Below are 15,505 nucleotides of genomic sequence, written 5' to 3'. Positions count from 1 at the left end.
AAATTAGTTTTTAACAGGCCTTAATAGGCCTTTGAAAATTCGGTGGGTGCGCAGCCAAGTCGGCTGCATGCCTGCTGAACTGGAAATCTAAATGACATGTGGTGACGACGGGACACCCGTCCGCCTCCGCTCGCTGACCGGAGAATTCAGCCCTAACTACCTTCAAATGACTGAGAGGCAATGCCAGAGATGGCTAAGGCTTTCCAGGGAGGTAGTCATGTGTGCACTCCTTAAACAAGGCCTGCAGCCCCACAGTTTTGCTGGGAACGTGATGCCAGTCGCCCTCAAATTGACTGCCGCGCTGAATTTCTACGCAAGCGGATCATTCTGGGGTCTGCTGCAGATATGTGTGGCTGCAACACATAGATGCCTCAGACGGGGTGACCAATGCCCTGTTCAAAAGGGCCAATTAATTAGTTCAGTTCACAATTGATGCTGATATCTGGGCTGCAACAGCAGTTGGTTTATGGGTCATTTTGCTGTTCCCCCTGGTACAGGATATAATTGACTGCACTCACATGGCCAGTAGAGATCCCTGGGAACAGCCAGATGCATTTGTCAATTGGAAGGGATTTCACTCACTTAATGTTCAACTATTCTGCAACTACAGGAAAAGAATTATGCAGGTCTGTGCTCGTTTCCCAGGGAATTCTCATGACTCCTACATCTCACGCAGCTCCCATGCCCTATTTGAGGCAAGTGCAAGGTTGGATCCTGGGTGACAAGGGCTATCCCCTTAGGACGTAGCTCATGGCACCAGTGTATCGTCCCCACAGTCCTGCAGAGGAGCATCACAATGCAGCACATGCATCAACCAGAGGAATCATAGAGCAGACCATAGCATTGCTGAAAAATATATTTCTGATGCCTTGACCACTCAGGCAGAGCATTGCAATACACATCACAAAGGGTATCCAAGATTGCTCAAAGTAGCATTGCAACAGGAGAGGAATTGCCATGCGACAACATGGAGGATCTGCTCTCCTCCTCAGATAGGATGACGGAGAGGAATATGAAGAAGAAGCTAGAGATAATGCAGCACCTTTCCAAGATGCCAGGGACATGGAGAGAAGTGTCAGAGCTGTCGGAGACAACCTCATCTTTAAATGGTTTGCGCAGTAATGAGACATCTTCCTGACCAGCAGTCCATCTGCTGCAAACCAATGCCTCCTCTTAATGTGCGTCCACCTCTGCCAGCCTCCACCCAGAACTCTGCATCCTCTACCCCATGGAAGACCAAGGAGAGCAGACCTTTATCACACAAAATTGAAAGATGTGAATGCCCCCGAGGATAAAGTCTTCGTACTAGCATATCAGTCACTGAAGTTATAACGAGCAAACTCTCAGCTCCGTGCCCACAGTGCCGGATCCTGGCAGACTGACTTGTCCGTGAGATTCAGTGATATTTTGGGAAAGCCTGCAACCCAATCCTTCAATGGTTTCCTAAGGATATCATTCAGTGGCACATAGTTGTGTAGCATGAAGCATAAGCCCACAAATCTGGATAACAGTCTTTAATGTACAGCAGAACCCTTCTCAAATGATCCAGGCAGCGGATGTGTTGCTTAAGCACACTGATGGTCAGCTTAGTTGTGGCTCTTGTTGTACACCAGCTCTGAAACTGTTCCTGTGCCTCTTGTCACTCAGTAGCCTGTGAATTGATGGCCTGGTTCAAATAGAAGAGGCACAAGTGACTGGTGCACAATGAATGAATCATGGCCAATGCCAGAAAACCAGGTACAGAAAGACCTCGCAGGGACAGAGGACACTGGGGGTTCATGTGCATAGATCTTTGAGAGTGGCTGGACATATTGAAAGAGTAATTAGCAAAATATATGGAATCCTGGGCTTCATAAATAGAGATATTTAATACCAAAGCAGGGAAGTTATTGCTGAATCTTTATAAAGCTCTGGTTAGGCCACAACTGGCATTTTGCATCCAATTCTGGAAGGATGCAGAGGAAATTTATCAAAATGATACTAGGGATGAGGAACTTTAATTAAAAGGTTAGGTTAGGGTTCTCCTTGGAACAAATGAGTTTGAGAGGAGATTTGATAGTGGTGTACAAGATTATGACAGGCTTAGAAAAGGTAGCTGAAGAGATGCTGATCCCATTACCTGCTGATAGAAGGACCAGGGGACACAGAGTTAAGGTTTTGGGCAAGAGCTAGAGAGTTCTAAGGAAGAACTCTTTTACACTGTAAGTGATAATGACCTGGAACTTGCTTCCTATGTAATTGGTGGAAGCAAAGACGATAAATGATTTCAAAAGAAAAATTGGTGGACAATTGAAGGAAATAACTTGCGAAGCCATGGCGACAGAGCAGGGGACTGGGACTGTTTAGGTTGCCCTACACAGCATGGACTTAATGGGTTGAATGGCCTCCTTCTATGCTGTTATGACTCTTTGACTCTTCCTTCTCCCCCTCCTGCTCCTCAGCTGTTCACTGTATCCCTGATGTCAAGAACTGTTCCCTAATGACGGCAAGGTTATGCAGGACACAGCAGACCAGGACAAATCTGGAGCCACGTTCCAGCAAGTACTGCAGGGCTCCTCCTGTGCAGTCCAAGCAGTGGAACTGTTGCTCGCTGACCAATGGTCTGTCTATGATGTTTTGTGCTGCAGCATGGCTGTCATCATACGTATGCTGGTCACATGTGGTTGGGTTGCAAAGCAGAATCATGAGCCAGGTGTTGAGCGAGTAGCCCTCATTGGCCAACAGCCACCCTCTGGTTTGATGTGATGGCTCAAATAATGAGTGAACAGTGGGTTAACACAGAATAATTGTATCATGGCTGCTGCTAGGATATTAGGCATTAACTAATATGCTGAACATACCGACTGCACATTCAGTGAATTGTAACCTTTGCGTTTGCAGTGCATCTTAACATTTAGTCGTAGCACCTGCAAAGCCACATGTGTGCAGTCAATGGCAATCTGCTAAATGTGGAGGCTCACTATCCTGGCAATAGCCACATGAGATTCTCTGCCTGCTTCTTGCCAGGGAACACAATATATCCCCTCTCCTGGCATACAGAGTGTCTGTCACCTTTCTCATGCAGCAATGGCTGGCAAACCAGGAGATGTTACTGATGTCACCTGCTCCAGCCTGGAAGGCACTCGATACAAAGAAACTTGGCCATGTCACTTTCGAAGCCATTGGCAGTGCCATTCTTGCCCTGCCTGCATTGAGCTTTCAGATCTGCCTGCAAAAGGTGGTGATTTTCTATGAGCACCTCATTTGTCAAACGGTACTATACTACCTAGTTACAAAATAAATGACCAACATTTAAAGTTAATTTGCTTCAACTGCACAATTTATTTCATTATTGTGCCACACACATTCTTAGGTAGAAGTCCCTGTCATTTCCCCTCAACTTTTAAGTACATTGCCTCCACTTTCCTTGTATTTTTATGACTGGCAATGAGCCAAGATTTTCTCTTCCATTCAGTGTTTACATGACTGTGAAAGCACCAATAAACCCTTGAACATTTTAGTTGTCATTCTGAGTTAGAAAATCAAACTGTAAGAATAGGAATGTAAAGAAAAAACTGAAAATACTGGAACAAAAATAATTGCATTTATATAGTGCCTTTATTGTGAGGTTAGGCACAAGTTGTTTCACAGAGGAAAAAGGAAATATCAAATGAAAGAAGACGATAGTAGAAGTGTTAACCTACAGCTTGGTCAAAGAAATCTTTCTTCCTTTGGAAGGCAAAAGAACAAACATGAGCATCTTTCAAGACACAGATGTGTCAAGTATGGAGTCCACAAAAATCTCACATCAGCTGAGATGGACGGGCCATGTTGCCTGAATGCCCAATTCAAGTCTGCCCAAACAGGTGCTCTATTCAGAGTTACACTGGGGAGTCCATTCACATGAGGGCCAATGGAAACATTTCAAGGGCAGTTTCAAAGTCTCCATGAAGGCCGGTTCATCAACATGTGAGAAGCAGATGCCCAATTGCGACTAAAATAACAATCCGTCATCAAAAATGGTGTCAAGGCCTTCCAATCAACAAGAGCAGCCATTGATTTAAAAAAAGATAGTGAGAGAGACAGAAAGAGAGGGCAGCTGCTGGAGCCAACAATCAGCCAGCACCTTCACTGACTGACAACCGATGTCCTGATTGTGGGGGAGCCTGCAAGGCTGAGATATGACTCATAATCCATTTGCAAACCCATAGCTAACACAAATATCTCACTTCCAGCCAAGGAAGAATCATCCTTGTCATGGGAGATTGATGATGATAATGATGATGATGATGCTGATGGCCAAAGGAATGGGTTTTATGGAGGGTTTTTAAAGAAGTAAAACAAAATAAAATACTGTAGATGCTGGAAATCTGAAATAAAAGAGAAAGAAGTGGAGGGGTTTAGAGGCAGGAATTCCAGAGCATGCAGCCTAGGTGGCTGAATATATGGCTGCCAATGGTGAGATGGATGACAGGTTAGAGTCAGAGGAATGGAAAGTTTGGGGTGTGGAGAGTTACAGAGAAAGGCAGGGACAAGGTCATAGAGGAACTGAAACATGGGAACAAGAATTTCAAATTTGAGGCATTGGAGGACCAGAAACCAAATTAGCTCATCAATTTATATCATTTATATAATGAAGAGATGGATGGGATGGTTGCCAAATTTGCTGATGACACAAAGATAGGTAGGAAAGTAAGTTGTGAAGAGCACATGAGGAGGCTACAAAAAGATATAGATAGGCAAGCGAGTGGGCAAAGATCTGGCAAATGGAGTGTAATATGGGAAAATGTGAAATTGTCCATTTTGGCAGGAAGAATAAAAGAGAAGCACATTACCTAAAGGGTGAGAGATTGCAGAGCTCAGAGGTGCAGAGGGATCTGGGTGTCTTGGGGCATGAATCACAAAAGGCTCATATGAAGGTACAGTTAGTAATTAGGAAAGCTCATAGAATGTTATCATTTATTGTGAGGGGAATTGAATGCAAAAGTAGGAAGGTTATGCTTCAGTTAGGCAGAGCACTAGTGAGACCACACCTGGAGTATTCTGTATAATATTAGTCACCTTATTTAAGGAAGGATGTAAATGCTTTGGAAGCAGTTCAGAAAAGGTTTACCAGACTAATACCTGGAATGGGCAGGTTGCCTTCTGAGGAAAGGTTGACAGGCCAGGTTTCTATCTGCTGGAGTTTAGAAGAGTAAGAGGCAATTTGATTGAAACAAATAAGATCCTGAGGGGTCTTGACAGGGTGGACGTGGAGAGGATATTTCCTCTTGTGGGAGAATTTAAAGCTAGGGGTCACTGTTTAAAAATAAGGGGTTGCTCATTTAAAACGGGGATGAGGTGAAATTTTTTCTCTCAGATGATTGTGAGTCTTTGGAACTCTTTTCCTGAAAAGGCAGTGGAAGCAGAGTCTTTGAATATTTTTAAGGCAGAGGTGGATAGATTCTTGGTAAGCAAGGGGGTGATAGGTTATTGGGGTAGGCAGGATGCAGATTTGAGGTTACTATCAGATATGCCATGATCTTATTAAATAGTGGAGAAGGCTCGAAGGGCCGAATGGCCTATTCCTGCACCTTGTTTGTATGTTCATATGTTTTCAGTGGGTGATGAAGAGTAGACTCGGAGAGAGTTTTAATAGCCAAGGCAGAAAGTGACAAAACCATGGATAGTGTTTTAGTGGCAGAAATGGTAATGCCAGGTGATGTAATGGTGGTGGAAGTAGGGAGTCTTTGTGATGAAGAGGATATGGGGGTCTAAATCTGAAATAATATTTCAGTAAATATAAATGTGAATGTTGAAATTACAGAATAGATCTTTGAAGAGATAGGTATGACTCTTCATTGGGCCTGAAGAAAGGAAATGGGGGAGTGAGAGAAAATCAAAAGATACTGCAATCACGATGATGTACTTCATTGATTAAATGACCTGCAAATCGTTAGATGAAAAAGTTATCTTATCATCAGTGAAATAATGCATAAACATAAAAGACAAAAACATGTGCAAATGAGGGTGGGGCAGAGACACAGGAGAGATCCACACAACAAAACAAGAAAAAATAGTGGTGATGGCATCCAATTTGTTTGATTGAACCAGTTTTTGCAAGATAAAATGAAAATACAATTGACGTGAAACTCATCAAAGTATATCAATAACATTTCACTCCAGTGAAAACTCTGAACTCATATAAAGTGACGTTAGATGCAATAAGGGCGGGATTAGGAGACAATGAGCAAATGGGAGTGGCGGATCTGCATGATGGACAGAGCAGAGCCACCAATGAACATGTAGGCGTGCGCTCGCGTGCCGAGGCAGCAGTATCCTCAGTGTTTGAGAGAAGTTTTGACGAGTGCGGGTTAGAAGTCAGATTGGGCAGTAAGTAGCTGCCTGATTAACTGGGCCATTTACTGTATTGTTAAACGGGGCATGTTTTCCACCGTTGCATGAAAGGAAGAAAAAGAACGGCTATCGTGTTTTTCTTTCCTGAAAGTCAGCTAGTGGCAAGTTTCTTTCAGCAGCTGTGGTAAGTTTGACACCGGACTTTCTACTGCAGACCTTTGCTCGACTTCGCTTCTTTTAAAAGCTGCCTTTGTGCTACCCTGGGGTTCCTTTGCAGTCTCGTGCCGATTTTTCTGTTCTCCTGAAGCTGTACATTGAGTTTTTTCTCAAAGCTTTTGGGAATGTGTTTGTCAGACAATCTGGATGATTTTAACCAAAGCCAGCAATTGCCAATTAAGAGAAGGCGAGAATAGACCTGAGCGCCAGTCGGAGCCGCTTTGTGTTGGGGAGAGTTTGTGAGGTGAATGCGAGACGCTAAGCTCCCCAGTCAGTACCACAACCACCACTAAGTTAAAAGTATGGCGTTTAATGACGGGAAGAACAGCACCAACTCCTGGAAAGTAATCCGTGTTTCTCTGGGGATAGCAAGAAGTGAAAGTAGCGGAAAGCCATGGCATTACCTGGGGAAGGAGCGATGGCTTTGGTCACCGTGTGGGGGATGGGAGGCACTCCCTGAAAATTAAGTCTTTTCGGATCTATGATTATGCCTTTACAAATTGACGGGCTGACGATCTGAAATATGCGCCTGTATTTTTTTAAAATCTGAATTGAGAGCGGCGCCTTCAGAGGTGTAAAACAGTTTCTATTCGTCAGTGTAGTTTATTTTTGTAAGATTACTTATGCTACTTTTTGCGATGTTTGGAATACCCAAATCCAGTTTTCCCAACCTCTCAAACTCTTTTATGCTCCCTTTTTATTCTGGCCGCCTTGTGAATATGTGGAATAAAGAAAAGTCAAAAGGAAACTCGTTGAAAAGAGCCTGTTATGCGTGTATATATATATTTTTTTTTGAAAGTGCTGGAATGGAGAAAACTGGACGGGTTGGTGCCAAATTGTAATGACAGAGTTTACTGCATGGTGCGTGCCGAGAGGAAATTCCTACTCCGGGAATAACGTGGCAGTATGTCAGGACACATTATTCCAATTAGATCTATATTACAGCACTGAATACAGTTGGAAAGATTTAACCAGCGAGCAGTTTAGCATTTTTTAAGTGGTAATCTAAACTTTAAACGTTATATTCTCAGTGGCTGTATTTTTATTTAAAAAAAACAAAGGTGTCAAGTGACATTCTCTGTTTCGGATCCATCCTTCCCGATTGTAGCAATTCCAAACATAATGATTTCTTTCTCTTGTCGAGATTCTGGACAGCGAAGCGACTCTTTTATCTTAAAAAAGATAAACATTGTTAAGCCTTTTCAACGAATATTTATTTTGGATTTTATCAGGATGACACATGTAACGGTTCAGGACTTTGTTTCGGAGAACTAGAGCCTACATTGGCCGACGGTAAAATCGTTCTCGATAGAAAGCTACAGACAGAAAAGCCTTCTCTCTTGATGGAGTCTGTTTACATTTTAGAATCTGCAGTTGTGTATCTTCACAGTTATGCTGGGGTGGGCAGAAAGATTGCCTACTTTAAGTACGTGGTTACCATGTTGAACATTTCACTGAAGCAGAGAATGAAAGGAGGGTTTTGGAACTCCTTATAATACACTGTGAGGTACAATACTGAACCATATGGGTCAGGCAGTTTTAGGCTTAATGTCCAATTTGTGCTGAGTTAGTGGATTTCAATCACTGGGGCATCACAGGTGACTTCAGTGCCATAGGAACAGGACTGGACCATTCAGTCCCTGAAGTTTCTTCTGCCATTCAGTGAGATCATGGTTGATCTGCATCTTAACTCCACCCACCTCCCTTGGCTCTACATCCTTTCATAAACTTGTCTAACAAATCTATCAATCTCAGATCTAGACACACTGCCATTGTCTGAATCTGTATACATTAAACTTATGAACTCAGCAGCTCGTGCAGTTGAATTCAGTTTTAACGACACCAGGTATGTCCAGTTGGATGGTGTTGCCATGGGATTCGCTCTAGGCCCAGCTCTCGCAAATATCTTTGTCGGTTTCCACGAGAAACATATCTTTGATGGAATGATACCTAACCTCCTACCCCTTGCATATTTCTGATATATAGATGATATGTTTGCTATGTTTGAATCCGCAGCTGCATGTAAGAATTTCCTTACACACCTTAATGGTCCATCCTGCACTCAAATTCACCTTTGAAGTGGAGTAGTCAAATGAGCTCCCTTTCCTCAATGTCTTAATTCAGAAATCTGCCAGTGGGTTCTCTATTACAGCCTACCTTGACTGGACAATATATGGATTGGGATTTCTACAGTTCCACGCACTACAAGATTGGCCTGATCAGCAGCTTCATAAATAATGCCGAGCCATTGCACACTGTGCAAACTTGATGTTGAAATAGGGTGCATCAAAGCCATTCTGCGAGATAATGGTTACCCTGATCAGATCATTGCACGCAGTATATTGAGCAAACCCATGAATGAGCCTAAGGCTGTCATTTTTGATCCTGAGAAGTGCCCAGTCTACCTCGGATTACTCTGGAAGGGTAAGGTGTCTCAAAAAATTTGAGCAACAGGTGAAGCTAGCTGTTCATGCAGCTGCCATTTAGTAGCAATACGAGTGGTATTCTCCACTAACAGGATGCTGTTGTCAAGCCAGAAAGACATTCTGCTTATTACACAAATGAGTAATGTGGTATTTGAATTTCAGTGCCAGTGGGATGCCAGGTATGTAGGTCATATGTCCCAATGACTTGTGAATCGTATCAAACAGCACGTCCCGCTGTTCCCAACAATCAAGGTACTGACAGTACCCAACCAACCTGCGCTTGCAAAACTCAAAACATGATATCCAACATTAGATGCGATTCTGTGATTGGACAGCACTTGCTAAACAATCCTGATTGGTTGTCAGTGTAATTCTTAGCACAATTTAAGATTATCAGTTGGGCTCACATTGTGGCTCACGCATGTTAGAAGCTACATATATTCGTACACAGGGTCCTGTCCTTTGCAGACAGAAGGAGCATGTCCATGCATTGCGCCTTTTTCAACTTAAAAGCTTGGGAGACAGCCATTCCCTGGTTCATTCCCCATAGCAATGCCTTGACCAATCAGTGTCGACCTGCCTGGTTTGAATGTAAACAAAAGCTTGGCAGTTAACTGTTCCCTGGTGCATTTTCCATGGCAATGCCTCTACCAATCAGAGTCTACCTGCCAACCAAACAGAACTCTCTTCTCATGCAGTATAAATTGTTGTTCCCTTTACAGTTGGTATTCTTGCAAATCTGTCCTGATGAGTGTAAGACGAAAAGTTTTGACAGCAAGTCTCTTTTTTCAGCAATCCTCAAGTTTTGTACTACCAAATGTCAAATCTCAGATTTATCTTTTGAGGTACCACCTATTGCTTTATGTGGGAGAGAGTTCCACACTTCTGTCAGCTATTGCATGAAAAAGTGCTTCCTAACTTCTCTCTCCAGAATGGCCTGTTTCTGACTTTAGGATTATGCCTTCTTATCCCAAACTGCCCACTAGCTTCATCTCCATCTACCCTATCAATTCCTTACAACATCCTAAAATCTTTATCAAATCACCCCATAACCTATATTCCAGTGATTACAAGCCCAGTTTATGTAATCTCTTCTTGTAATCTGGTAACCCTGGTAACATTCTGGTGAATCGCCGCTGCACTTCTCTCAGGGCTAATATATTCTTTTGATGATGCAGTGCGCAGTGTTGTACACTACTTTAGGTATGCACTAACCAGAGCCTTATAGCCTAGGAAAAAGAATGATCTGGCAAGGATTTCTGATTGCCAGCCAATGATTGCTCTGCTGGATAGTGATCAGGTATACATGTTGAGTGAAGACAGCATCAAGGTTGGTATCTGTTTAGGTGAAGTATTTGAAGGCTTTGGTCCTGTGGAGCTAAAGGAGCTATAGCCAGCATGCGATCATACATTCAAGAGAGGTAAGGTAAATTAAACTGGGATTGAAAAGATTCTCTGTACAACACTGTGCCATACCACTATTTGTTGATCAAAAATTTGGATGGAATTGGAATGAACTTCGACTTTTGTTTTTCTTTTTGGTAGAGGTTTCTTTGAACCCCACAATTACAAATTGCTGTTGTGTAGCTGGTTTCTTTTAGCTTAATGTCTGTTGTGGGATCCTGTATGCGACACAAGCAGTCATATATCATGAACTTTTGTTAAATTTATCATTGGAGCTCTGACGTGCTAGAAAGAATGTATGGGTTTTCATGCCTCAACAAAGTAAAATTGTGTTCTAACTGAAATATTGTTTCAATAAATAGAAAGTTTGTCTTTAGTGGCAGATTAGGGTAATATTTTCTAGTGTTCCAGTGAAGTTGGTTCGTGCTGGTTTTTCAAACATGTCAATTTCATCTTCCGCCCAGTTGAAAACTAGCAACTTTAAAAGAATAATGCCTGGATGTTGGATAAGTGTTTCTCCCCAGGAGATGTTAAAATTTGTGTGACATGTACCCAGTGTTGCATCTTTTCTGACTGGATTGCCTAATGATGACCAATGAAAACAGATAAGTTTGCTGTATGGACAGGAAGGAAAGTTCTTTTGTGCTCATTTTGTATTCCCTTCACAAATCTGTGCTTAGTATAACTTTGCTGTAGCTACTTTGCTAACGAAATAGGATTAGGACTGGAATAACATATTGAATAGAGAGTCACATTTTCCAACACCAGTTTAAAATGTTTTGTGATTTAACGTAGGGAGAAATTAATATTCAGGTTGATAGTAATTGATCTAAAAATTTAAATATCTGACTTCATTTGGATCTTGATTTAGCTATGGGGGCATGGCATAGATTTGCAATGACCTGATTTGTCAACATGATGTTTATGCCCTCCCTAACCGGAATACAATTTTGTTAATTGCTTAATACAATTAAATGCAATAAATTCAACTTAGCCTGTCTTATTTTTTTTTGTATTCCTTTAGTATTCCTGTAAATGTAGTTGGGAAGCTTTTGAATAAGATTGCAACCTGCATTCTGTACTTTGCTACTTCATGTTCACATTTCTCAGCAGAGACAGATCAGGTGTGATTTCTGCACCTCCTTCAATGTCTCTCTGGAGATATGCAATTAGCTTGGGTGATTGGCCTCCAAATGGAAAAGCACCTGGCCTCTAGAATTTCCATACAGTCACAGAACTGGAATAAGGGACTTCTTGTGCAGGAAAATCCCAATGGGAATGCATGCCCTAACACTTGCAGAGTGGCTGAAGATCCAACCTATTACTGCCAGTTCACTGCTGATTTTTTTCATTAAATTCTTCTCCTTTCTAGGGAAACATCTTCTATTGAACTCCTTCCCTCAGGCACGTGGGCTGATAGTTGATTGTGTCACTAAGTTGACATTGGTTGAACCATCAAGCCCATTCATGCAAGGGAGGAATACAATTTTAACCAACCTAAAGGAAATAGTGATCCATCCACTATGCAATGACTTTTTAGAGTGGTTACTGGTGGAACCATATATCCTACACTAGTCCTGCCTATCTGCTCAGAATTAAAGTTTTTTAATTCTGAAAGGAATCAGCAGAATTAAATAATCATTTGAATTGCAATTATCTGAGTGGTGTTTTACCAGTTTCTCAAACCCAGGTTTTTTCCATTTATCTTACATTTAAAAATTCAATTCCAAAACTAAAAGCTATACTCTTAAAACATTAGAGTCACAAAATTAGATATTCTAAACGATAGAAATATAGAAAATGTACATGTACAGGATGAAAAGCTTTCCAGTTATCAACAATATTGTGCTGCCATTCTTGCCCTTTTATAAACCACATTTCATTAATGGCTATGATATAATTCCTAGCTATAATGTGCTCTCAGCACATTTGCCTTATTCACTAGACCCCTTGACGTATATACCACTAATTACTGGTTTATTTTCTAGCCTTTGTTGAGTTGACCATCCATACTTGCTTACTAATTTTCTGCTTTCTATTTCCATCTTGTCTTCTCTCCCTTCTAAATCTATGCTCAGGTTCCAAACCCTCTCCAACAGCACTAGCAAACTTCCATGCAACAATATTGGTCCTGGCCCTGTTGAAGTGCAACCTGTCCAGTCTGTACTGTATCACCTCCCCAGAGCCAGTTCCAATGCACCAGGAGTCTAAAGCCCTCCCTCCTACACTATCTGTTTCTCCAACCATGCATTCAAATGCACTATTCTTGTACTTCTGTTCTCGTAGTGTGTGGTACCAGGGGTAATATGGAGGTAACTACTTTTGAGGGAGCTATGAAAGAAATTTAAAAAGTAGCACCTAAAATCTGCCAGCAGAACTTCATCCCTCTTTCTACTGCTATACCTGTAAAGAACTATAACTTTTAAAAAGATATTTGAATTCCCAATGACCAACTTAAAGGAATTGTGTGACAAGCTTTCAAGTTTTAAAACTTTTACTGTAACTAATTAAAAGCAATATTGATTAAACATTACTTAGTAAGCAAAGAGTACTCTAAACGATAGAAACGATAACCCTTATTACATGGTAATGTGACTGTAACCCCACACTGCACACACATACTTTCCAACATGCTCTCCACAGGATTTCAGTCTTTAAAAGACACTGTTCACAGTTATTCTCAACTTCCGATCGGTTCATGTCATCTCATTTCACTGAGTCGTAACGTTGAGTCACAGTTGAAAGGCGCTTCACTCAGTTTTTGAAGAATTTCCATACCATCTACCAGCAGTAAGGCCCACTCCAGTGATTTCTTCTTCCAGCCTTGCCAGGGCAAATCACCCAGCCTTCAGAGTGCCACAGGATGTGTCCCTTTGACCAGAGAAGCTGCCCCTCTTCCTGAACTCTGCCTGCTAGTTCACAGAAAGACACCACACACCTCTCTGCTGGCCACGCTAGCTGAAACCTTTTGTCCCTCTGAGAGACCCCTCTCTCTGCCTGGGCGCCTCTCTCCCTCTCTGCCTGCGCGCCTCTCTCCCTCTCTGCCTGCGTGCCACTCTCCCTCTTTGCCTGCGCGCCTCTCTCTCTCTCTGCCTGCGCGCCTCTCTCTCTCTCTGCGCCCCCTGCGCGCCTCTCTCTCTCCTGCGCCTGCGCGCCTCTCTCTCTCTGCGCCTGCGCGCCTCTCTCTCTCTCTGCCTGCGCGCCTCTCTCCCTCTCTGCCTGGGCGCCTCTCTCTCTCTCTGCCTGCGCGCCTCTCTCCCTCTCTGCCTGCGCGCCTCTCTCCCTCTCTGCCTGGGCGCCTCTCTCTCTCTCTGCCTGCGCGCCTCTCTCCCTCTCTGCCTGGGCGCCTCTCTCCCTCTCTGCCTGGGCGCCTCTCTCCCTCTCTGCCTGCGCGCCTCTCTCCCTCTCTACCTGCGCGCCTCTCTCCCTCTCTCCCTCTCTGCCTGGGCGCCTCCCTCTCCCTCTCTGCCTGGGCGCCTCCCTCTCCCTCTCTGCCTGGGCGCCTCCCTCTCCCTCTCTCTGCCTGGGCGCCTCTCTTGCTCTCTGCCTGGGCACCTCTCTCCCTCTCTGCCTGCGCGCCTCCCTCTCTCCCTCTCTGCCTGCGCGCCTCCCTCTCTCCCTCTCTGCCTGCGCGCCTCCCTCTCTCCCTGCACGCCTCCCTCTCTGCCTGCGCGCCTCCCTCTCTCCCTCTCTGCCTGCGCGCCTCCCTCTCTCCCTGCACGCCTCCCCCTCTGCCTGCGCGCCTCCCTCTCTCCCTCTCTGCCTGCGCGCCTCCCTCTCTCCCTCTCCGCCTGCGCGCCTCCCTCTCTCCCTGCGCGCCTCCCTCTCTCCCTCTCTGCCTGTGCGCCTCCCTCTCTCCCTGCGCGCCTCCCTCTCTCCCTGCGCGCCTCCCTCTCTCCCTGCGCGCCTCCCTCTCTCCCTGCGCGCCTCCCTCTCTCCCTGCGCACCTCCCTCTCTCCCTGCGCGCCTCCCTCTCTCCTCTCTGCCTGCGTGCCTCCCTCTCTCCCTGCGCGCCTCCCTCTCTGCCTGCGCGCCTCCCTCTCTCCCTCTCTGCCTGCGCGCCTCCCTCTCTCCCTCTCTGCCTGCGCGCCTCCCTCTCTCCCTCTCCGCCTGCGCGCCTCCCTCTCTCCCTCTCTCCCTGCGCGCCTCCCTCTCTGCCTGCGCGCCTCCCTCTCTCCCTGCGCGCCTCCCTCTCTCACTCTTTCCCTGCGCGCCTCCCTCTCTCACTCTCTGCCTGCGCGCCTCCCTCTCTCCCTCTCTCCCTGCGCGCCTCCCTCTCTCCCTCTCTCCCTGCACGCCTCCCTCTCTCCCTGCGCGCCTCCCTCTCTCACTCTCTCCCTGCGTGCCTCCCTCTCTCCCTGCGCGCCTCCCTCTCTCACTCTCTGCGCGCCTCCCTCTCTCACTCTCTCCCTGCGCGCTTCCCTCTCTCACTCTCTGCCTGCGCGCCTCCCTCTCTGCCTGCGCGCCTCCCTCTCTCCCTGCGCGCCTCCCTCTCTCCCTGCGCACCTCCCTCTCTGCCTGCGCGCCTCCCTCTCTGCCTGCACGCTGCCCTCCCTCTCTCTCTTTCTTTTCTCTCTCTCTCTCTCTTCTCTCTCCCTCTCACTCTCTCTCTTCTCTCTCCCTCTCGCTCTCTCTCTTCTCTCTCCCTCTCGCTCTCTCTCTTCTCTGTCCCTCTCGCTCTCTCCCTCTCGCTCTCTCCCTCTCTTTCTCTCTCCCTCTCTTTTCTCGCTCCCTCTTTCTCTCTTTTCTCTCTCCCTCTCCTCCTTTCTCTCTCCTCCTTTCTCTCTCCTCCTTTCTCTCTTTCCTCTCTCTCTCTCTTTCCTCTCTCTCTTTCCTCTCTCTTTCCCCTTTCTCTCTCTTTTCCCACCTTTTCTCTTTCTCTCTCTCTTTCTCTCTTTCTCTCTCTCTTTCCTCTCTCTCCCTTTCCTCTCTCTCTCTCTCGTTCCCCCCTCTCTCTCATTCCCCCTCTCTCTCGTTCCCCCCCCTCTCTCTCGTTCCCCTCTCTCTCTCTCGTTCCCCTCTCTCTCTCTCGTTCCCCTCTCTCTCTCTCTTTCCCCTCTCTCTCTCTCTTTCCCCTCTCTCTCTCTCTTTCCCCTCTTTCTCTCTTTCCCCTCTTTCTCTCTTCTCCTCTCTCTCTCTTTCCC

At 45.2% G+C, this 15,505-nt stretch overlaps 1 protein-coding gene across 1 annotated transcript in view; it reads left to right on the top strand.

Moving 5' to 3' along the window:
- The first annotated feature begins 6,318 nt into the window (after positions 1 to 6,318).
- tiam2a (TIAM Rac1 associated GEF 2a) overlaps positions 6,319 to 15,505 on the top strand; it is a 384,705-nt gene continuing 375,518 nt past the window's right edge. Inside the window, exon 1 of the mRNA XM_078556860.1 lies at positions 6,319 to 6,499. The gene's annotated coding sequence lies outside the window, so the exon portion shown is untranslated. The remainder of the gene's footprint in view (positions 6,500 to 15,505) is intronic.

This window comes from Cetorhinus maximus, chromosome 14, assembly GCF_964194155.1.
Source record: "Cetorhinus maximus chromosome 14, sCetMax3.hap1.1, whole genome shotgun sequence".
Taxonomy (NCBI): domain Eukaryota; kingdom Metazoa; phylum Chordata; class Chondrichthyes; order Lamniformes; family Cetorhinidae; genus Cetorhinus; species Cetorhinus maximus.
This window is presented reverse-complemented; position numbering and strand designations above follow the sequence as displayed.